The sequence below is a fragment of the Amblyomma americanum genome, chromosome 11, assembly GCF_052857255.1.
Source record: "Amblyomma americanum isolate KBUSLIRL-KWMA chromosome 11, ASM5285725v1, whole genome shotgun sequence".
Classification (NCBI taxonomy): Eukaryota; Metazoa; Arthropoda; class Arachnida; order Ixodida; family Ixodidae; genus Amblyomma; species Amblyomma americanum.
The window spans coordinates 34672512-34695864 of NC_135507.1; positions in this window are offsets into that span (position 1 = coordinate 34672512).

Sequence of the window (23353 nt, forward strand, 5' to 3'; positions counted from 1 at the left end):
AGCTTAGAAACAGTCTTGTGTCACATCCCATTACCATGGCGGCTTATTTCGGCCGGAGAATGGGAGAATTCCTAAGTGCAAATTATTGTCTGCCGTAAAAACTGTGCAAGTCTAAAATTGTTTTTACCTGTTTTTCTTTTGGCGCAATCTACGTACTGTTTTTTCTTTATTGCAGTTTTTCTTTATTGTCAGCTCATGGTGATGGCGCTGTCGATGCAAAATGACATTCAAGAGGACGGCCGATTGCACAAGGCCATAACTTCGCTGTCTGGACCAGCAGAGACGTGTCTCTCGATGGCGGCCATGTATATTGGCTGCAGCCGCCGCCAAATAGCTCTTTTAGTGCCGGCAATTGGGGCGAATGGCGAAGCCAGAACGATGAAACGGCTCGGTGTCGAACCTCGGTCGGTGTATCGCTGCGATATGTGACCCGTGAAGTTGCTTCTCAACTAGCTGTGACCTGCCTACTTACGAAGCGTGAACAGCGGTATAGATTCAGAGACGGGCTTATGCAGGGATGGCTGAAACCACTGCGGTGGCTCAGTGGTTAAAGCGCTCGACAACTGAGCCGTAGTACCCGGGTTCGAACCCGACCACGGCGGTTGCGCTTCGATGGAGGCGAAACGCAAAGGCGCCCGTGTGCTGTGCAATGTCGGTGCACGTTAAAGATCTCCAGGTTGTCGAAATTTTTCCGGAGCCCTTCACAACCGCACCTTTTTCTTCCTTTATTCTCTCACTCCCTCCTTTATCGCTCGCCTTACGACGCGGCTCAGGTGTCCGTCGAGATACGTGAGGAAATTACTGCGCCATTTTCTTTACTCAAAAACCAATTTTCATTTTAAAGAATGGCTTCGGTATCAGTTTTTTTTTTTAGAATGCCAATTTTCACGTGGTACACCGGATACAGCTGCATTACGTTTTTGTCGACACCTACACGCAACGGAAATGAATTAAAGAATCAAACAATCAACCTGGAACTCGAACAATGACGACTGAATAAATGAACGATTCGGTCAATGAAAACTTAGGTGAGCGGGTGTGGGAGTGAGTAAAGGAGAGATGCCAGCAGACCATATCTATACACGTGCTTCAAAATGACCCCGAACAATGTTTCTTTCATTAACACACCTGTGGAATTGGAGATTTGGTCCGATAGCACGTGAAGGCTTGCGTAACCTGATTTCTGAACGCTGTCAGTGGGACGAAAGAAAACAAAAAATGCGAACTAGAATCTTTCGGCGCCTCAGAAACATAGTTTCATAGTAAAGAAAATGTTGAAGTCTCCTTTCATCGCCGCAAACTGGTTAATTTCGCAGAGTAGTAACCTCAAACACCCTTTCTTACATGCCTATAGATAAATCCCATTCACTTGGGACCACACATCATTTTGTTCGTCGCCAGTGCCTCAGTTCAGTTCAGTTGTATATCTTTAATGACCCCTGTCTGATTGTATTAGCATATGAAGTTTTTCAGCACTTGAAAATTCTTCTTGGGTGGTTGAAAGTTTTTCACGCATTAAACATTGTAAGCAGTCTCCGGGTATAGAGAGGCATGTTGCTATTCTCACTGATGGTTGTAGTGTTTCTGGGGTTGTTCAGTTCCTATCGCTATGTCTACCCTTGCGCATAGAAGGCTTTATCCGCGCGAGGTAGACACAGCCAACAAGAAGCACGTCAGTTACAGATAAGCTGATTTATTGCATTTTTATCTGTTGAATTACTGATATATAGAACTATTTCGCGATCTCCTCAGAGTTCGATACATCCGGGTTGGAATGTATAATAACACGATAGCATAAAGGCGAAGGAACAAATGAAAATAATACTGTAAGAAACTGTAGCGGTTAGGAAAGCTCTTCAAGGACTCCGTCAAGTGAGCAGATGTTTTAAGGGGTGCAACTTCAGTGTATTGCGTGTACCGGAAAACTGGTTAACGTAATCGTTTCTCCTCGCTAGAAAAGCAAAAAAGGAAAATTAACGTTGCCGTCACATCCAACCTTTGGCGTTTGTATCTCAGCCGCTGTTTCCAACCTGCGGTTTCCCACCGTCTCGATAGTAAGGCCGTCCAGCACTTCGGAGAGCACAGGCGGACCCGGAATCGCAGAAAGAATTTTTTTTTCAAACCAACTCCGGCGAAATATGTCGACGGTTTCGGTAATTGTCAGCAGGACACGGTCATCAATGCGATAGCATTATAGAAGCCTCTTCGAAACCGAAGAATTCCCACTTGCTGCAGGGAAGTGGCATCACCAGACGGGAACACTCCTATTCGCTGGTGAATGTGACGTCACCCGACCGGAAGTGATGTCACTTTTGGTAAAGGCATAAGCAGCTGCTAATGCTATCGCACTGCCAACACACAGTATAATTAGGCGCCCCGGGGAACATCTTTTTTTTTTGTTTATTTCAACTTGCGAACAGTCGAAATGCAGAAAGTGGGCGGAACGTCCTTGTCACGTCCGTGGGATCACGTCCTTGTCTGTCGGCCCCTGCTGCCACTCTTTTTTGCTTTTCATTTTTTGTCTCTTGTCGTTCTGTGTTCTGAATATGGACGCACAGGAAGCAAGTTAGCACGTTCAGATCCTCGACAAAAGCTTGAGCTCCCTGTAAATTCAGCGCCAGTCTGTAAAAAAAAAAAGAAAAGGGATATCTGTCCCATAGAATGCCGATCCGAAAGAACTGTTATGAGCGAGCGCGGGGCCCTCAGTTTATTTTCTTCGGAAGTCGGACGAAGCGTACTTGTGCACGTTCTGTGCATTATGGGGCTTGTTGTCTTCAGTTCGACTGAGGTGCTATGCAAATGAGAGCCAGCCTCCTTCCAGTTATTTTTTTTTTCTCTGTGTCCTGTCGATCGCTAAAGTAAGCTTCTCCGATCGCGAGCTTTTACACGTTCACAGGGCTTTTATCACGTTTCTCCACTTCAAAGCAGCAAAGTACTTGTCACAAACTCGGAGGGTGAGATTATTTGCATCAAGGGGTCCTAAAAATGGTTAAACGAGCCGTACTTCCTGGACAGTTCAGTGGAGGCTTTCTTTTGTAGGTGTTTCTTTAAAGGCCTCACACTTTCCGCAATCTTTGACGTAGCACTGTAGAAAAACTAGGAATGAGGCACCTTTGTCTGGTAGCAGTTGCTTGATGCCCGCTTTCCGTACGAAATATTCTATTATGGCGATGCATAATTTTTTGCTTCATGTAACTTTTATTTCTATTTTACTATGTATAATATAGAGAGAGCTAAAAGCTGTCATTTAGGGAAGTGATTGGTTATTCTCAAATGACTGCCCACAAAAGAAGAACCGCGCATAATGCAATAAAATAATCTTTATTGCCGTTCGGCACGAAGAGCAAGTACAAGGAGAGAAATTTTGCCTGTATCAAAGAAACGACGTGAAGATGACGGTTTTCAGTTGTCTAAAGGCAGTATTATGACGTCAAAATATAACAACTGACGCAGACACCCAATTAGTGCGAAACGTAGCGGGCTAGTGAGCAGGCCGCAGGGTGCAATAAGGCCTCGAGGGACATTAGGGTGTTAGGGTGTTTCACCTAATACTTTACACTGTTCCTAAAAATAGGGTTTTTTTAGTTAGAGGACGTTTTTTTTTTCGGCATAGCATTTTCAGCTAGAACGTGCTAACAAGCAGGTTGGTCAGAGACTGGTAACCACCAGGCTTGTTAACGTTTAGTTATTACTGTAAGGCGTCTTAATTATTTAGAGGCGTCTTGCGCACACTAATTAATACCCATATCGATTTTTAGAATTTCAATAACGCTTATAACCTCGGCGCAGTGTCCCAGCAAATTTTGACTATTTCGACGAGTTGCGACATGTTTTACAATGAGGTGGAAAGGTGGGGTGAAAGCATGAGAGAGGGTAGGGTGAAATAAAGCAGCCTGTCTGTAATTGTCGCCATGTGGCGCTGGATAAGGGCGACAAGGTACTGTGGAGTGGTAGTAATTTCATGCGGCGGAGTTTGTAGAATGCGGTGATTTGAAGATATGTATAAATGACCGAAGGTTGCCTGTTGCGCGTTGGGTGCCTGATCGTCCGGGGTCCGGGAGGAGAGTTCTCGGGCCAGCGCATGAACGCGCTCATTACCGGAGATCGAGGCATTCCCAGGGATCCAAGACAGAGTAATCGTTCGGTGGAGAGAGGTGGCTGTGGCAAGAATACGGTGTGGGGCCGGCGTCACCACGCCCTTTAGGTAGTGGCGGTATGCGGCCTGGGAATCTGCAAAATTCGGTTATGTTTTTGTCAATGGTGGAGTGGGCCAGTGCAAGTGCGATGGCGGCTCCTTCCGCCTCTGCAGGTAAATTAGTTCGGATAGTGGCGGCGGCCCCTACAGTGCCGTCTTCATAGGCTGCGACTGCCGTGAAAATTCCTACTTTAGAATTTTCTGCCGCGTCGACATAAAGTATATCGGAACGGTTGCTGTATGTTTTGGTGTAATATCTCGCTCGAGCCTACCGCGTACCCTGATGGAGGCTAGCCCTCATATTGCGCGGTAGCGGCTTCTGATATATGTGATCCCGCCTGCGCAGAGAAATCATGTAAGGTGTAGGACTTGTTGGGGTGAGAATGGGTGGATTGAGACGGAGCTGTCTGAGTAGGCCTTGTCCATTTTCCGTGCGACTCAGGTGGACTAATTGGTTTGTGCGTTGAGCCTCTAATAATTCGATCACGGTATTGTGGGTACCAGTGGCCAGGAGACGTTTCGCGTTAACCGTCCGTGGAAGCCGTAGGGTGGAGGTGACAGCCGTGCGTATTAGGATGTCTGTCGTGTTTGGCGCTGAGTGAGGATGTGGTATGATAGGTGGTATGTAATGCGAGTAATGATTAATGCAATGTCGATGTTGAGGGTCTCACGTTCAGACAGCCCATGATTGCGTGCTGCCACCCGCCTGATTAGTGCCGCAACCTGTTTGGTCTGTCTTTGCAAGAGCTGAAAAGTGGCGGTGGCATCGAGTGTGTTGTTAATGAGGAGGCCGAGAATCTTCACCTGAGACGCAATAAGTGCTGGATTCCCGTACATGTGCAGTTCAATGGGAGGGTCACCGGGCAGAGGTTTCAGCTGCAAGAGTTCAGATTTATTCGGAGAGCAACGGAGGCCTGTGTTTGCTAAATGAGTTGTGGTGATGTCTATGGCTGATTGCAGGATATCCTGGGCTGTTCCAATGGATCCTCCCGTTGTCCAGAGGGTTATCTCATCTGCGTATATGGCTGTGTGAATGCCTGGGATAGGAGCAAGAGCCTTTGCCAGTGACGCTAGGGCAATGTTAAAAAAAAGGTGATAAGAGTTCTGCCGTGCGTCCCTGAAGGAAGGCCCGAACATATTGCCATATCTGGGTGCCACAGCCGGTGGTGTCTAATGTCGTCAGCACATGGTCACGGCATATTGTGTCGAAAGCCTTATGAATATCCAGGGCCAGTATGGCTCGCTTAGCGGACCTACGGCGCTTAGTGGAAAAGAGAGGCATTTAAATTACTGATTGGTCGCGAGAGGTTGCCCTGAAAGAACAGCATGGGTCGTGCGATACCTACTGGTGGCTGTGGCGGGAACAGACACCTGGGACTGCAGTGGCGCATCGCTTAACGGCTGCGCCACTGCGCTGGTAGTGGCACGAGGATGAGTGAAAAAAGTTGGGCGACTTGGTACGTATTCATTATTAAAATGTTACGAGGACTCGCCGCGATCTATGAACGTTAAGTAGAGAATGATCAATTCTTCATACTTGGGCATTGACTCACTAAAGCCCTCTACGCGGGAGATTAACCCAAGCAGCACAGGTCATCGGCCCAATATTGCAACAGGATGGTCCCATCCTGGTCCTTTGTAGGGCCGGCTTTGCCAATACAGTTGCAATGCTGGGCCAATTACTTGTGCTGCTTGGGAAGTGTCCCTTGCTTTCGCACGTGTACTCGATTTAACTACGTTTAACCACTGCCACTTTCTTTTTTGGTTCTGAAGCGTCGTCAGTTTCTTCCTGCAAGTACTTGGGCATTACTCTAACGCGCACTTGGTCATCCTATATAATTAACGTCGCATATGAAACTAACTTTACCTTTGGTTTTTTACGTTGGAATCTGCGACTTGCTAGCCCATGCATGAAATTATTAGCTTTCCTATGTTTGGCCCGTCCGAAGTTAGAATACACGTCAGCAGTATAGGATCCCCGCCAGTGAAACTTGGTTTAACGTTCGAGAAAACACAAAATGACGTAACCTCGAAATGCAGCGGAGAGCAGCAAGCAACCACAGGGTCGTCTACGCCACTGGACACTATACCTCGCATCATCCCCGTTCATTTGTAGAAGACATAGAGGCGATCATCCTGCAACTTATGTAACGCCCCGTAAATGGGCCCGCCGCCATTGCGGAAACAAATAATGAAAAGTAATGGTTTGGAACTGTCTTACTCCAGGTGGTAGCTGTTTTACAATAAACCTAATTGAGACTTATTGGTTTCTATACCTTTTTTCCGCCAAAGTCAACGCCAAACTTCGAGGGGTGGCCAGGGTCAAATTCGTGGCGCTTGGCGTCGCAGTTACTATGGCAACAAGCGATGCACAAGCAAGGTGCAAGATAGACAAGGAAGATTCTTGCTCGGCTCTGGCGATGGTATGAATGTTTTCGCAATAATACCAGCCAGATGTGCGAAGATGTGCGTACATTTCAGAAAATGAATGTTTGAGCAAGTCATGGCGATGTCACATGATCTTTGCTCCACCCTGGCCACTGCTCGCATCTGCAGCACTTAAGTGTGACACGTGCGCCGACTGATGACGTTTGCTCTTGGTGATGCCGCGCGAACCCAACGGCCGCGGGTTTCGCCAGCGGTGGTGGGTAATCGACGCAGGCAAAATGCACAACCCTCCAGCTTTGTGATGCCAGTGCATGTTGCGGAACTCCAGGTGAACGAAAATAAGGCTCAGACCGCTACTGCAGCTCCTCACGTGGGCAACGTTTAAGTGTCGTAACCCCGTGCTTTCAAAAACTCCCAGAACACCGAGGATACCTTTTAGTGAAATATTAAAAAAACATGCTGAGTTGTTTGTTTTATAATTCGCCAGTATTCAGCGCTCTAAGATATGGAACGTAAGCGTGCAGCGTTTTCCGTTTGGCGGCACTTGAAGCAAGTTTCACAACATGCCTTTATAAAAATGGTCTATAGACTTCATGTATGCCCTATTGTCTTTCTATAGATATATATTTTTGGCTATTGATAGTATTTTTACTGTCTATAGAGAAGGCTACTAAAAGTGTATGGCCATAAATCTATAGGTGGTCTATGGACTGTCTATAGGATTTGTATTGCCTATAGACTGTTCTCTAAGGTTTGTCTATAGAGAATCTCGAGACTTTATAGGCAGAAGTCTATGGACAATCTAGAGACTCTCTAAATAAAGTTTTACAAGGATGTGTCCCGCTGTCGTTATAAAACTGCGTATGCCCATTAGATGGGTGCTGCGACTCCGACTACTTTGAGCATGACTCACAAGATGTGAGGCGTGAAACTGAATCGAGGGCGAATTAGGCGATTCGGTTGCTCTTCCTGTTTTTATAATATTTGTCTTAGAAAGATGTGAGGTTGTGCGCACTGTTTTTGGAGGATATAAGTTCGACGAGTATTCAAATACCGCACCAGCATGTGCCTAAAACTGACTGGAGGTAATGGTATCGTACATTATAGGCACGGTTATGACTGTATGGGAGGAGAAAGGAAGAAAGCTATCCTCCAGCGCACTCCCTTTCATAAAAAGCAGATGAAGTTCTATTCCTCTTCTTGCTCCTTTATGTCTAGAATGTAGCGGAAATAGCGAGGAGGAAATGGATTTGGGCAGGGGGACATTGTTGGGGCGGCGGAACGGATTGCAAAGAACCGGAAACGTAGCCGGAAGTGGCGGAGACTCGGGTGGGGAAAGTTGGGATTTATTTTATATTTAGCGTAGGGAGATACAATAGCCGCTGCTATCCATGGGATAGCGGTAATTAGAGATCGATGGAAGAGGCATTCCGGGCTGCTGAGGATGTATTGTGGCTCCTTATGATGATAAGTGATTCTGTTAATGGTGCGGGGATTGACGTGACATGACAGGATACACAATACCGGACCGTGTACTCAGTCATTTCCTCTGCTGGGCACGCACAGAGAGATGTATCAGCAGCTCCTCGTTTTTCCGCATATAGACCTGAAAATTTGAACCGCATACAGCAATAAAATGTGCTGTTTCATAGCATATCACGAAGACGCCGCGCAGGAACAGGTTACTGATGATTAAGGTGGAACTAAGCTTGACAGTACCCAAGCTGGATAGTTGATTTTCCTGAGCCACGTAAAATCCACATTGCCTTGCATTTTATTTCATTTTTGTTTGGTATTTGGTGTGGTTTGATGAACGTATTTAATTTCTGCAAAGAGAAATGTATTCAGAAGGATTCACATAATTTAGTGTTTTACATTGCCAAACCTATGAGCGCATTTTGCCGCCGCGGTGGCTGAGTGATTATGGCGCTCGGCTGCTGGCCCGAAAGAAGCGGGTTCGATTCCTGCGGCGGCGGTCGAATTTCGATGCAGGCGAAATTTTAGAGGCCCGTGTGCTGTGCGATGTCAGTGCACGTTAAAGAACCCCAGGTGATAGAAATTTCTGGAGCCCTTCACTACGGCGTCTCTCATAGCCTGAGTCGCTTTGGGACGTTAGACCCCCATAAAGCAAACAAAACTATGAACGGTTCGATCCCGGCCGCGGTGGTCGAATTTCGATGGAGGCGAAATTCTAGAGGCCTGTGTTGTGTGCGATGTCAGTGCACGTTAAAGAACCCCAGGTGGTCGAAATTTCCGGAGCCCTTAACTACGGCGTCCCTCATAGCCTGAGTCGCTTTGGGACGTTAAATCACTGTAAACCAAACCAAAACTTTGAACGCATTTTAGCAGAGCAACTTTGCGCAAGCCTTGCATTATGCACCTTATATCTGATGGAAATTTGATACCCTGATTACTGCTGTACGAAAACTTTCTTATATGCAGCAAGCAAACATCATCCTTATTTTATTTATACGCCCAGTTTGGTCAAAACTTTACTGCGCTCTTTTCAGCCCTGAGATTAATTCTATTACGCAGTAAAAAAAAAATACCGTGATCAGACTCGCATGAAGGAATTCTGGCAGTAAGTTTTTCACTATTGCGACGCAACTGGAAATAGAGATGAGGAGGAGTTTTGTTCATGCGTGTGTTTAGAAGTAAATCAAGAGTACGGCTACTGGCCAAGGCTTCGGATTCTGCGTGTGTGTACTCAAGCTGTGCGATTGGCCGCACTGTAAATCACGCCTACTTCGGCAGTGCCAACCAGAAAGAATTTGCATGTTATGAGGTCCTCACGGCCCGGTGTCCTGACAGTGATTCATCGTAGGGGCTGTTTTCTAGGGCAAGCAAACATGAGGGACGTTTTATTTTGCCTGCCTCGCGGATATTTTGTGATGCGTTCTTACATTCGTGCTATCGGGCTAATAATAATAATTGGTTTTTGGGGAAAGGAAATGGCGCAGTATCTGTCTGATATATCGTTGGACACCTGAACCGCGCCGTAAGGGAAGGGATAAAGGAGGGAGTGAAAGAAGAAAGGAAGAAAGAGGTGCCGTAGTGGAGGGCTCCGGAATAATTTTGACCACCTGGGGATCTTTAACGTGCACTGACATCGCACAGCACATGGGCGCCTTAGCGTTTTTCCTCTATAAAGGCTCCAGAGTTCAGTTCGCGCAGCGCACTTAGCAACGCTTGCCTTATATGCAATCGTTAGATATCCATCTGCTTGTCAGTTTTGGTCGAATTAAATCCGGTTAATTCGTACATCTGCTCTGCGCATGCGCGCTTCTGCTACTCCGGTTCCACTGGTTGAAAACAGCCAGCTCCTACTGCGCATGCGCTGTTCCTCTTAGTGACAGGCGCATACGATAGATGTCGGCAGCTGTCAAGCACACACTTGCCACTTCGCAGGCGCAGTTCGCACTCTTGTGGAACTGTATCGCACCTGTGTCTCCCAGGTGCGTTTGTTTTCAACCGGTTTTCGCCACACTCACCAGAGGGCGCCACATATCGTGAAAAAAGGCGGATTGTGAGAAGCCTTCCTAGGAGGTAAATTAGTGGCATCGCTTCCACGAGCGTTTGTTGTCTTCTCTGTTTCTGAACCTGGGTTGTTGTCATTATCAGGAGCTCTCCATTTTAGTTTTGGTGCCATTATCGCTTTTTCATTTCCACGTGTAACCTGTCGTTTTTTATCTTCCGAGAAGATTTTCCTTTTATGGTGTTAATATTTTCCGGTTCCTTGCCATTTTTTATTGTAGCGCACACGTGCTTCCCATCTGTAAAAGCCGTGCTGTTTTTCAATAAAATTTCAGTTGTAAGTACTGCGTCTGTTGCGGCTTTTTAGTCATAAATTAGTTTCCTTATTTCGTAGCAGCTGCCTTCAACATACGGTGCAAGGAATAAATATAAAAAAATTCGCGCCGTTACTTACATTATGTGTTCGGAATGCGGTACAGTTAGAAGCTGTTGATGCCTTTAGCAGAAGTTACGTCACTTCCACAGTGATGGCGTGACTTCCCTTGAGAAAATTGGAAGTTTTATGACCGACGATAATTTTTTTTCTTGTTGAGGCTTTCAGTATTCTCGCATTAAAATAGTAGCACCAAGGGAGTTTCGTATGCCCAGCTGGTGGAGACGGGCGCAATATTCATCGTACCACTGGGTTTGCGCGCTGAAATCCCAGATTCCCTCTCTACCAAGCAGTCCCCCCAAACTTCAGCCTATCATCAAACGTGAAGCGTGTGATCCCAGCGTCCACTGCCAGAGTATTCTGGCTGAGTGGGTTGATATGACCCTGCCAACTTTACGACTTTGTGTAAAATTTACTTTCACAACTTACACAAACACAAGACGCTGAAGGTCTTCCGAAAAACGGCTACCAGACCAACTGATGGAAAACGTCAAAGGCCCACGCACAAGTAACTCCATAGATCTCCTTGATATCGACTGTAGTTTATTTTGCAACGCTGTAACCTCTGTTGCTATTTCCTTCTGTTTTTTGCAGGTAAGTGCCCCTGTATCTATGACTACGCCGTGGAGCTACTTCCGTCGCCTCGCAAACGTGAGTAAAACGATATTGCGCTGCTATTTTACACTTTAATAGTTGTGCCGTTTTCTTAAAGTACTCGTAACTACACCAGTTGATACGTAGCTGATTATCTCTCGCGAATTGTGACGTTAGCGCCTTTCGCCTGAACCTACGGCTCTTCCGTTTAGTTCTGTAAATACTTTCACAGGTCAATGTGTGGAATATTGATGCATCACTCGGCCAACGTTTTTTTAAGCAGCATTTCAAGGGAGTTATAGATGAATAGCAAGGAAACACAACATAACGTGCCGCACCATAACGTTAACAGAAAGCGACTTTATAACGTATTATGACATCATGTGACTTCACAAACATCATGTAAAACAATGTAATATCTCAAGCATGACATTCTGTAACAAATCGTAGCATAAACAAATTTGGCATCACATAACCCGACATGACAGAAGTTCATCATCACCACCATCATCATCAGCCTGACTACGCCCACAGTAGGGAAAAAAACCTCTCCCACATTTCTACAATTAACCCTGTCCTTTGCCAGCGGTGCCCACCGTAGAACAGAACAATGTAACATGGCTTATCAAAACATGGCATACATTACATGATATTAAATCAGAACGTAACCTAACATATAACAACATACAATGACATAACACAACATGACATGGTAAAACAAACATAACAAATAAGATTTCTGACTCTTTAATCTATGCCTTCACAGTGCTTTTTGCATACCGGTGCAGAATACCTGTCCCGCCAGCTGCCAACAGCACACGCGGAGATGACGCTGTTGGGCCAATGCGCCCCGGTATTCTAAAGAAGGGTAGTGATATAAGGACGCAAGCTCAAGATCAAAAATTGCTTAAGCGTAAAAGCCACTAGAATTTATATTTAAATAAAAACAGCGAATTTATAGACTCTAAAACTTCGTTGTTCAAGTTCGCTCTTCAAGTATGGCAGATTGGTAGAGGTATATATAACGAAAAAGAAATATACAGTAGAGGTGCGCTTCATCTTTGTGCTAAAGCGCTGAAATCAGTGAGCTCGAAATAGTTTCCTGATGACGCTTTCTTTCTTCGTGTGTTACCAGAAGTCCTCTCACGTGTGTTGCACCAGAGGCCAAATCGGTCGCGTAAGTCGATGCCCTACACCGGATTATCGCTTATCGCAAAAGCCATTCGGTCGACGAAGAGTATGAAAATAGCAGAAGGGTTAATCCTTGTTTATCTGACCGTTGGCAACTAAAGCCGATTAGCGGCATTTCTGTCACTACGCCGTTAATCCGCACCTGCGTAAGCAATCGCGCTCTCACTAGGACGTGACTAGTTCTGTCGCCTTGGTTCTTTCCTTTAAAATAGAAAAAAACACAGCTTCATGTTGCCTTTAGCCGTGTTTGCTTCACATTTTCTTGAATTGTTTCCCCGTTCGCAAAGTACCGCGTGGCTTGTATGATAGCTTTAGCTATGAATATCCAGGGAGGCTTTAATAAAGTGATAAAAACTTGAGCGTTGGTTAAAAGGGGCGGCCGAAACTCGGCGGCTCATTAACCTGCAACGCAGCTTTCCGGGAGACGGCGTTCCAAGTAGAGTCTGCAGTGTGTGTGCATCACGACATACTGTGGGTGTAATTTAGACAGCTCTAATGAGTGGCTGTATGGGCGCTTGACAATACGGAATGCTTTTTGTCGCTTAGGCGCCAGGTTATTGCGACGACAGCTTTTCCGTGACACTTTAGAGCTTATCTTGGATAACAAATCCTGTAGAAGGTCCTAGAGATAACACTGCACTCTTTTACGTTGCATACGCGGTAACATACTACACCGTGCTCTGCGTGCGCAACCGCGAAAGTAAGGCGATACGTAATCCATCTTATCCAAGTATGCTTGAAGATGAGGAACAGGAGGAATTAGCAAACGAACGGGTCATGTATTCAATTCTCTGATCTTCTGTCCCGTTTGTTTTTTCTTTTCTTTCCTCTCTAATTATTCTGATATATTACCCGAAGCACAACCATTAGTTTGGCACCAGTTTACCCCCTTCTTCTGGCTCTCTCGTCATTGAATCCTGGCCTATCCCCCGTCGTTGGTATGTGTCATGTCATTAAGACAACAAGAACAATAACGGGAGTTAGTTGGGCCTGACAGAGTACATGGCCCCCGGTGAGTAGTCTGTGGGCAATCGTTTTCTGCAGTCGTTGGACCCTATAGGCTTCGCGTGTTCTCTGCACTTATTTTTTAATTTTGCGTAATTTCGCTGTGATCATTTTCTTGTGCGCCTTGTGCCTCGGTTCTAAAAGCGCAGTGCGATTGTTTTATCTGACAGGATAGCGCGACGCCTTGCCCTTCACGCCCGATAAATTCTGGACGCCTGTGAGTGCCTTGCCGTCACTGTCGGGCCTGTGTTCGAGAGCCGGTTGTCGCGCAAGCCCGTGCACCAAAGAGGGGCTTCGAATGGGTTGTATAAGGGGTGTGGGCAATGATCTGTCCATACGTTACTGCTAGTACTGTTGACTTTTTTTCACTGACATAACAATTTGCCGCCTCTTCCTGGACTGTTACAGAGTAATTACACATTGGCATCTGCGTTAGTGCAGCCCAACCATCCGCTCGGCGCTGATTAAGTTTGACAGATTGCTTGCGAGAAACGTAAAAAATATATATACTGAGCACGGTGGCATCTGCTTCCAACCTGATTCAAAGGGGACTCTCCTAACATCCATTCATGGGGAATTAGCTCTTAACTGAAATGCAATGCACCTTGAAGGTTTCCCCTAAGTTCTCTGGACTATTACAGGGGTTGTTAGCATGATGTGACTGGTGTTTTGTAAGCACCCACGTGCAAACGATAAGAGCAGTGCCTCTAGCAGCGTTTGTTGTGAGGTCTTGAAGCCGTAGTGGTGCTGGATCCATTCATTCATTACACGCAGCCGATAACAAACGTTTGTTGATTTAGGGAGAGCTAAACAAATAAATCGAAGCGGCACAAGTGCACGTCAAGCGCGGATGGAGAACTGGAGAAAGGAGGTAACTGTAACTGTGCTGTTATCATGAAGCGTAACGCCGATATCGTGCCCAAATACGCGTTTATTTCGTAACACAGATATGGATTGGATCACCGCGTATCTTTATTGTCCTTCAAGAGCTGCAATAAAATAGGTGCGCTAAGATAAATATGTGTTCAAAATTACATAAAAACCTTTGTTCCGCACTGCGAGCACTCATTATATCATTAGTTTGTGATCAGTATTTTAAGATATGCTAGCGTATACAATTATATACAAGCATATACTCTAGGCAACATGGCATTATACGAACTTCGAATGAGCGAACTATTTAGCATATGTAGTTTTTCAATGGCCTGTAGAAGAAGGAAACAAACATAATAGTTTATTTCACGATCATAGCTGATACGTTGTAATAAATACATAAAAAAATTGATAGAGAATTAATATAAATACATAAACAAAGTTATCCGAAGCAGTACGATTCCCAACTGGCACGGAACCAACGCCTCGGTGGTGAGGAGTGTAATTTCAGCTACGGCAAGTTTCTGATAACTTGCGCCTGGAAGCACGGTTGAAAGGCCATTGCAGACCATCCCTGTCTTAACAGTAGTCGCGCTTGATCATGCTTGCTTTTACGCCTCATAAAACCTTGGACACAAGGCAGCAGGGCCGGTGGTAGAACGAAAAAAAAAAACGAATTTATTTATTTGCACACACGTTCTTTTAAAACAATCGAAGGCGCATTCTAGCGTCATTGGCTCGCTAACCAAATATTACTAATAAATACACTTTGGTCGCTGCCTGGGCACGCGAGTCGTAAGGAGGGAAAGCTTCTGAAGGTGCTTGTAACGTGTTTTTCAGGGCGAGCCTGTCGGCATACTTCGTACATTCTGAGAGTACCTTTTCGCCTTTAATCCGGAATACGACCATTTTCATCCGTCGCCTTTTTTTTTAGATTTGCAAAAATTTTCACTCCAGTTCTCGTTTAACTTACCTTAGCTGCCACGGTCGCGTTACATGCTAGCCATTTTCGTGTTTTTCTGTTTTAGACTTCCTTCTATTAACATGCAGTAGCTATTTTGCTGTGTCTTGAAATTTAGTTACGAAAGCAAAAGAAAAGAGAATATTTTTCCATGCCAGCAGAGTCGGCAGTCTCTAAGGCTTGATTCCTTCCCGTTGACCGATGCGTCTTTATAAACCGGCACATCTGTTAATTAGTACCCTCTATCGTATTACCCGAATATTTTTATGTTGTCTCAGCCGTAAAGTGATCAGGATGACTTTCAACTTCAAGAGGTATTTTGATCATTCTCGTTGATTAATAGTGGAAGCCAAGCTACTAAAGTTTTTAAATACCGCAGCTTTAAATGTCACAGCACTTTCAGTTAAGCAGTATCATTTAGAAAACACGGAGTTTCAGTTACGTAGCTTTTAATTTTTAGCTTTCTTTTTCAACGGTTCTATTTCCTACTGATGGCTTTACACGATGTAATTCAAGGCAGATATTTATAATTTTTTTATTTCATTATTATAAAAGTGTTGCACCTTCCTGCTCTATCTACTTAAAGAGCAGAATGGCCTACAACATTTGAAATGAGAAAATGTCTTCGGCGCTGTTACAAATGGAAATTCGAGTTATTCATTATATTTATCAGCCGCATTTTCCTGAAAACGTCATCTTAAATGATTATTGTGCAGAAGCCCGATACTATAATTCAAGGAAACTACTCGGCAAAATATGCGATGGAAGTTGCTTGAAGGAATTGCCGAGGTGAAACCAGTCCTCAGTCAAGATATATAGACGGAAAGATAGAAAGAAAAGGTGAAAGAACGAAAAGAAGGAGGTAAATAGAGAAGAAAGGATGAAAGAAAGAACTAAAATGGAGATGCAAGAAAGAAGAGAAGAAAGAATAAAAGCACGAAGACAGAAAAATAAATGAAGGAAGAAAGGAAGAAAGAAATAGGAATTAAGAAAAAGAGAAACTGAAGAAGAAAAAGGAAAAAGAAAGGTGAGAAGAAAACGGAGAAGCGACTTAAAGGGAGTAAAATAGAATGAACTGCAAAAAGAAGGAAATAAGGAAAGCAGGAAGGAAGACAGAGAGAAAGAAATATAGAAAGGAAGAAATAATTGAAAATTTCAGAGAAAACTAAAAAAAGAAGAGAATAAACTAGAAAAAAGGAAACGAGAAAAGTAAGAAAGAAGAGAACATTGAGCGCAGATTGCGCGAATACGCGAATGTGCGAGTGTATCAAGCTGAGAATATTTTAAAAACCCTCTTCCGCGTTTACTGCTCGTGTCACTTTGTATGATGCCTTCCCATTTCTCCGCCTGCCTTTTCAAAGCACGTCGCCTTGGAAGGCTTCCTCATTATTTCCTCGTTTTCAGAGTTGATGCGATCGTCCGCCTTGACAGTGCATTATAAAGCACTCCGCTTCACAGCACATCATTCTGCTTGCGCGGATGATTGAAATGACACTGATTGAACCGCCGAACGACGCTCAGTCTGAATGACATGTAGTATAATATCCGCTATTCCGAAGAGAGCCTAAAACAAAAAAAAAGAAATTCACGTTGAGTTTCTTCGCGTCCTCCTTTCTCACAGCAGGATGCGACGTTTGTGTCGGTTGCTGCTTAAGTCGGATAAGTGACAGGCGTCACATCATCACATTTATTTTCCTACCTATCCTGATGTCGTTCGAAGAAAGGAAAGCATCGCTGTCGGCATCGTTTTTGATATCGCCGCTTTAGCTCTTCCAGCGAAAGAAAACAAGGACAAAAACAAGCGATTGACTTTTATGAGCTTCCCGCATCAGTTATAAATATATTTTCGTTTTGTATCAACTCTGTGAAAGGAATCTTTCTTTACGTAAACTCAGTGCCTTTGTCGCACTTCCTCCACATCGAAGTATCTTCGTCATGCTTGAATCAGTCCACCGTATAATGCATGCAAATACATGCACTTCGGATAAATTGTCAAGCTTATCGCAATACGCACAAAACTGAACATTCCAGAAAAAAAAAGAATCGAACGCATCGCCCACCGTGATATCTTATTTTGATATTATTTTAGTATAATATCATTTAGCTTTTTGCGGTCGTGTGGAGTGCAGAGAGAAATATTGCTATTGTTTGGAGTTTTAAACTAACCGATCAGTGCGGGGTAATTTCCAAAAATATGGTTAAGTTTTAACGCAGTCAAACCGAGTAGACATGTGCAGCATGGGTTTAGCCTGACTGGCTCATGCTTTTAGCTTTGCTGGGTCGTCGGCACGTGTTGCGACGATTTCACACTCAGGTTATGCTCTGATCGAGGTTAAGCTGATCTGAATTGTTAACGCCTCAGATTAAATTGATGAAGACTATGATGTGCAGTGCTGGCGCCTCGGTGGCTGAGTGGTTACGGCGCTCGGCTGCTGGCCCGAAAAACGCGGGTTCCATACCGGCCGCGGCGGTCGAATTTCGATCGAAGCGAAATTCTAGAGGCCCGTGTACTGTGCGATGTCAGTGCGCGTTAAAAAAACCCGGGTGGTCGAAATTTCCGGAGCCCTTCACTACGGCGTCTCTCGTAGCCTGAGTCGCTTTGGGACGTTAAACCTCCTAAACCTAAACCTAATGATGTGCAATGCACAGCGCGAGAGTGCAGAGTGCGTTGCTGCTTGACAAGAGGTGGGATCGGCTGCTGCGATGTCATAGTGCTCTCCTGTAGTGGCCAGCGAGGCTGGTCTGTTTGCGCTGCCGCGGGTTCAAATCCCTGTGATTGCAATATTTATTTATTTCAAGGTGAAGGCCAAGGTCAAGGCTTCAGCGTTGGCCCGACTTTCGCAACTTTGGTCGTTTAGTAGAGATTTCGCCCTAAAAGGTTAGACCCCAACGTTCGCCTAGTGGGGGTTGCGTCTACTGCAAAGCATACTTCCCTGCATGCACACGTGTACGTGTAGAAAGCCATCTTCAACGTCGATAAAATTTTCCCACAATCGATTGTTCTCACAGCAAGAGGCTGGGGTTGCTAAAAAGAAAAGGGACAGTAACCGTCATTTGGAGTGAAAACTTGTCACCTGCTGTGATCGAAGTTATGAAAAGTGTGAGAGGGAATATCTTGCGCTGTTTGACGACAGTGCCTGTTCATTTTGCTTCCTACACGTGTCTATCAGGGGCGTTGTGTTTCCAAGAATAGCAGACACCTGTCACCGCATGATAAAGGGCGTGCTTGAGTTGGGCTGACAGGTGCATCGTTTTTGTATGGGATAAAGTCATCAGGCAAAATAGCTATTATGTTTCTATTTTGTGTGTGTGTGTGGCAAACTACGTTTTTTTTGCAATATGCATAAATTCAATTTTGCGTCACAGGTAAATAATTGAAGGTAATGTCTGCAAAGCAAACCCCAGATTCTCTCATTTATTTCTAACCGTTCTCTCTGCATTTCACGAATCTGCAGTCAAGTATCATTTGAAGATTGAGAGTTTTTAAATTTATTTGAGAAATCTTATAAAAGAAGGAATGAGATCGTGCACCGCATTAGGAAGTCCGAAAATAATAAACTTTCAGGGGGATCTTATAGTTAGCAAATAAACGAAAAAGGAATACGCATGAATTAACGGACCACAAACTAACGCTAACAAAAGGCAAATGTAATACAAAATTGAAACGGTTACAAAATGAAAAAGGGATATAACCATTCGCTTTTAAGTGTATTTTCGCGCATAATGCTCAGTATCAATATTAACTGTCGCAAGGGTAGCGCTTTCTTTAGAAATTTGAAGTTAGAGAGAAACAATATTCTTATTCATCTATGTTGATGACCGTCGGCTTACAAGCATTTTGAGAGCTTCTTGTTAAACTCACGCCATCCGCTTGTGTTTACTGGGTTTGTTTCTATACACCGGCGCAGTGAAAAATATTCAAAGTACATTTCTGACGTGCCCACCCTGTTAATTACGTTGTTGCACTGCAGTGAACCATCCTGACCAAACTACAATTAGGTTATATGGTGAAACGAGTACCAAGAACAGCGTTGAATTCGACGCCGCTTTTAGAGCGCGAATTTCATCTGCGGGACTCACTGATTTTTCTTCACATATTGTAATTTGAGTCCAGTGGCTACCTTATCAATTCTTCAGATAATTTTAATGCTATAGCGTTAAAGGCCTCGTTCTCCAGAAAGGTCCGATGTCAGCGTTGTCGGCGTAGGCGTTGGGAGAAAAAAATCACAAGCATTGCTCTGGCAGGTGAGGTGGGCCCCCTAGGTCACGTGACCATGCGGCGCCGTCACAACCTGCCCACCGGATAGTCATCAAACTGCCCACCCGATTGGTCGCTCGGGAAGAGCAGCCTGGGCCGAACAAGGCACGCCGCTGGAAACACCTGTCATTCCAGGGCAGTGGCACATCGCTTAACTGCTGCACCGCTGTGCTAATAGTGGTATGATGACCCCCAATGATCTATTAATGTTAAGTTCAGAATGACCTTCTGCATATATGGGAAGCAGCCTATTACGCTATCGCGTCATACCCTTAAGGCGCAGCTTAAGTGCCTCCTCCAATTTTGGCGAGCTCTTTGCTGTAGTGTTCTGCAGTGATCTACGGTGTTCTTGACGTACTGCACACTCATTTTTTTATAATAAATGCAGACGTGTTGGGGAAGTGTTCTAGAACATACATCAGGCGCTTTACCTGTGCGATCAGACGGGGCAATATTTGTGTTTTGCGTTACCTTTTGAGTATGTCTTCCCTCGTTGATGGCCGTCTATTTGCACTCCATAACCTTTCATTCTTATCTTCCTCAGCTGAGAGTTGAAACGTTCGCGATCAGAATACAGAAACGCGTCCACGCCATTTTAATTACGCAGAGAGCCCCATGCTACTGCTCCTGTTTGCATCAAAGTCTCGGCTTACGGCCAACGGTCGGACTGCGCTAATATGGCAGTTCATTCTGCAAGTGTTACTGTGAGTGCAGTGCTGGAGGCGGCGGAAGAGAAATCATAGAAAGCGGTCATTTGGCTGCGTGCCCTCAATCACGGAGCTAGTTATGGAAGTGCTCGGGGAAAAGAAGCACGAAAGGGGTCGGCAACATGTAACAACGAAGAGCAGCTCCGGAATGTCGACACCACTCTGCGTCCGATGAACGCTAGGTGCGGCCCGTCTGGGCATATGTGTGTATTACATGGTTGCTTTTGTTGTTGTTACATCAGGAAAGCTTTGACTCTCACCCTAAGCTGCCAAACAAACCTGTCTGCTACGAAAGAAAAAAACCTCGTGATCAATAGTTTTCAAGTCCCAAAAATGTGAACAGCTTCACTTGGTTCAAGTACGATGTCTTATCAAGGCTGCATAACTTTATTTAACCGCTACATTACGGCTTTTGAAATGCAGGCTGGAAGAATGAGCGATGTGACATCTACAGGTGGCATTCTGAACAAGAATGTACTAGAGGAGGAAACCTTAGTGTACAGGCGTGCCAGAAGTTTTTTTTTTTTTGCGCGCTTAATTTGGTTTATCTACGGATGAGCACCGTATTTATTAGTTCCCTTTCTAGTTCCCACTTACAAATTAGTAAGCTTTCTGACAGCTAGTTACTCACTCAGTCAGAGGTAGTTAAGCAGCTAGCGGGTGCTGTTAGATTCCAAGATTTGTAATTTTCCTCGTGAAAGAATACGAACCCCGGGCAAAAGTGATTATATTTCCGGGTACTGAGCGGCTCTTGCTACGCCGAAAAGTCTAGCAGTTCATGTGTCACTACCCAGTAATTGCGCTTGCTGAAGGTGCGGTTTAGAACTGCGGGAAACAAAACGATTGCCTTTTCTTAATTATTAAGGATCGGTCACTAATTCAGCCGCATAGCAGTGCACAGCGCATGGAAGTATTGAATAAAATTGCGTAATCATAATTTCCTGGATGATTAAAACTAAGGTGGAATTCGTGCACTGTGATTAGTTACGAATTCGCATGTCTCAACTCAAAGCTGCGCTCCCTGCTTTTTGCTTTCAGATGTTAGGTTAATGAGCTAGCGATTAAACACACACGCTGCCGGCTTTCCTCGTAACAGGACTACTAACGCTTTCGCATTAAAGGTCCGTCTTTTCCACGACGTATGTATTTTGGGTTTTTCAGCAAAATATTAAGGCGAAATCCTTATAAGGTTAATCAGCACCTTATAAGGTTATAAGGTAAGCCAAGCATTGTCGTCGTTGACCGAAAAAGTGGTGACGAAAATTCAGTGTGTTGTCACCATGGTCGCGCAGACCGCAAGCGACGTCAACCAAAGAAAGTGAAAACGGAAGTGACGTCAGCTAAACCGGAAGTGAAAGCAGGATGTGGCATGTTCGGCTGCTTAGAGCTGCGCTTTATACAGGATGTTTCACCTAACCCTTAACACAATTTTTAAAAATAGGCTTTCAGAGTTAGAAGAGCCCTTTTTTCCGCGTAGCTGTATTCTAGTGTACGGCACCGCTGAAAATGCTAAGACTTGTTAAATAGCAGGATCGTTAACTAAAATTGAGTAGTCAACTTTTCAACTATTGAGGCTAGGCTCCCTAATTTTGAGAGGCGCGTAGCCACCGTAAGTAATATCCATATAAGTTTTTAGAATTTAGAAGACGCGGTTACCCTTGGCGGTGTGGCCGAACAAATTTTGGTTCTTTCGACGAATTACGTACACTACAAAGGTTGAGTCACATGCAAGCTTCTCGAAAGCGCATGCATTTTGCCGCGATGTTGGCAAAATTTGTTTTCCAACAGCGCCGTGGATAACCGAGTTTTCTAAATTAGAAAACCTGATATGAAAATTACTTACGGTGACCACACGCCTCTCAATAATTAAGGAGCCTAACAGCAATAGTTAAACAGTCAACTTCTCAATATTAGTTAACAAGCCTGCTTGTTAGCACGTCTCAGTTGTATTCTGATATACTACACTGCCGAAAATGCTATTCCGAAAAAAAGTGCTCTGCTAACTCGAAAAGCGTTTTCGAAAAAAATTGTGTAAAGTCTTAGGTGAAACACCCTTTATCTACGCATGTGCGGTGTGGCCTATTCTAAATACCTTCACCCTAAGTTCTTGGACATATTTACGTCGCAAGGAGGACGTATTTCTTTTTGCACCATTTCGAAACCGTCAACCAATGAGGGTCAAAAAGACTATTCTTTACTACATGTTAGCATGAGCCCATCTTACCTTAACTTAGCGGTCCGAAGTACGTAGCCGTGTCAGCGCGAACGCGCTGTCGTCGTGTTTGTGCGCCTGTCCCGCAGTAGGCATCATTCACCGCATCAACGTCACCCGACTTTTTTTGCTGTGTCGACAAGCTCGGGTCGCTCTAAACACGCCTCGGCTGTCTATTAGAAGCGTGCTAACCTAGTGATTTCTTTCATTTCTCTCTCTCTCTCTCTTCTTTCAATTTGTGCTACAGCGCATTATTGAAACCCTTGCGTGGGTGGTGTTTCTGCACGTACGGCATATATTGGCTTCCTGGCCTTTGTGGGCCGCGTGTTCTGCTGTAATTAAGGTCATGGTAAAGAAGACAGAGGGGAAGCCGGGCCGGCCTGCATTGATTGCGTGTGCGTGTCTAACCCTCCTGGAGTGATCAGAAAAACAGCCCCCCCCCCCCCCCCTTCGACGTAGTGCTTCTACAACGCGCTTTGTTATCAGCCATTCAAAGTTTCCTGCTATCCGCTTACCGGGAGTTGAGGGGCTTTGTGTTGATTCACTACGGGTACGCGCTCCGCCACGCCAGTCGATTTCATTTTTTTTTCTCTGTATTTCGCGTCTTACTGCTGCTTCTGTTTTATCAACGCAACCTGCTCGGTGTGAGTGCGCCCTGCTATTGTTGGACCTCTGAGTTCGACAGCTCGCTTTGATTGATTGTGCGGGCGAGCGACGGTTCCTGATCGACCGTTAGGATGGCATTTCGCTGTTTGGTTAATAGTGCCTCGTTTTAGCAGCTCTCTTTGGCGTCAGAGATATATGTTCAACGTGTGTGAGTAATGCCGGTACGTTATTTGGCTTGATGATCGTATCCACGGCAACCGCCATTAACTGCCTTATAGTTTGTGGGGAGTCGATTGAAAGCTTTGTTCATGTGTTGAGTTTGGGCTGCTTTCCAGCGTTACGCAGGCCTGTCGCTTAACCACTGTCCTGTCGCTTAACCACTGGTTCAGTTGACGAGATGAACAGCCGAGGGGGCTCAGTGGATATGACGCTCGGCTGCTAACTCGAAAGACACGG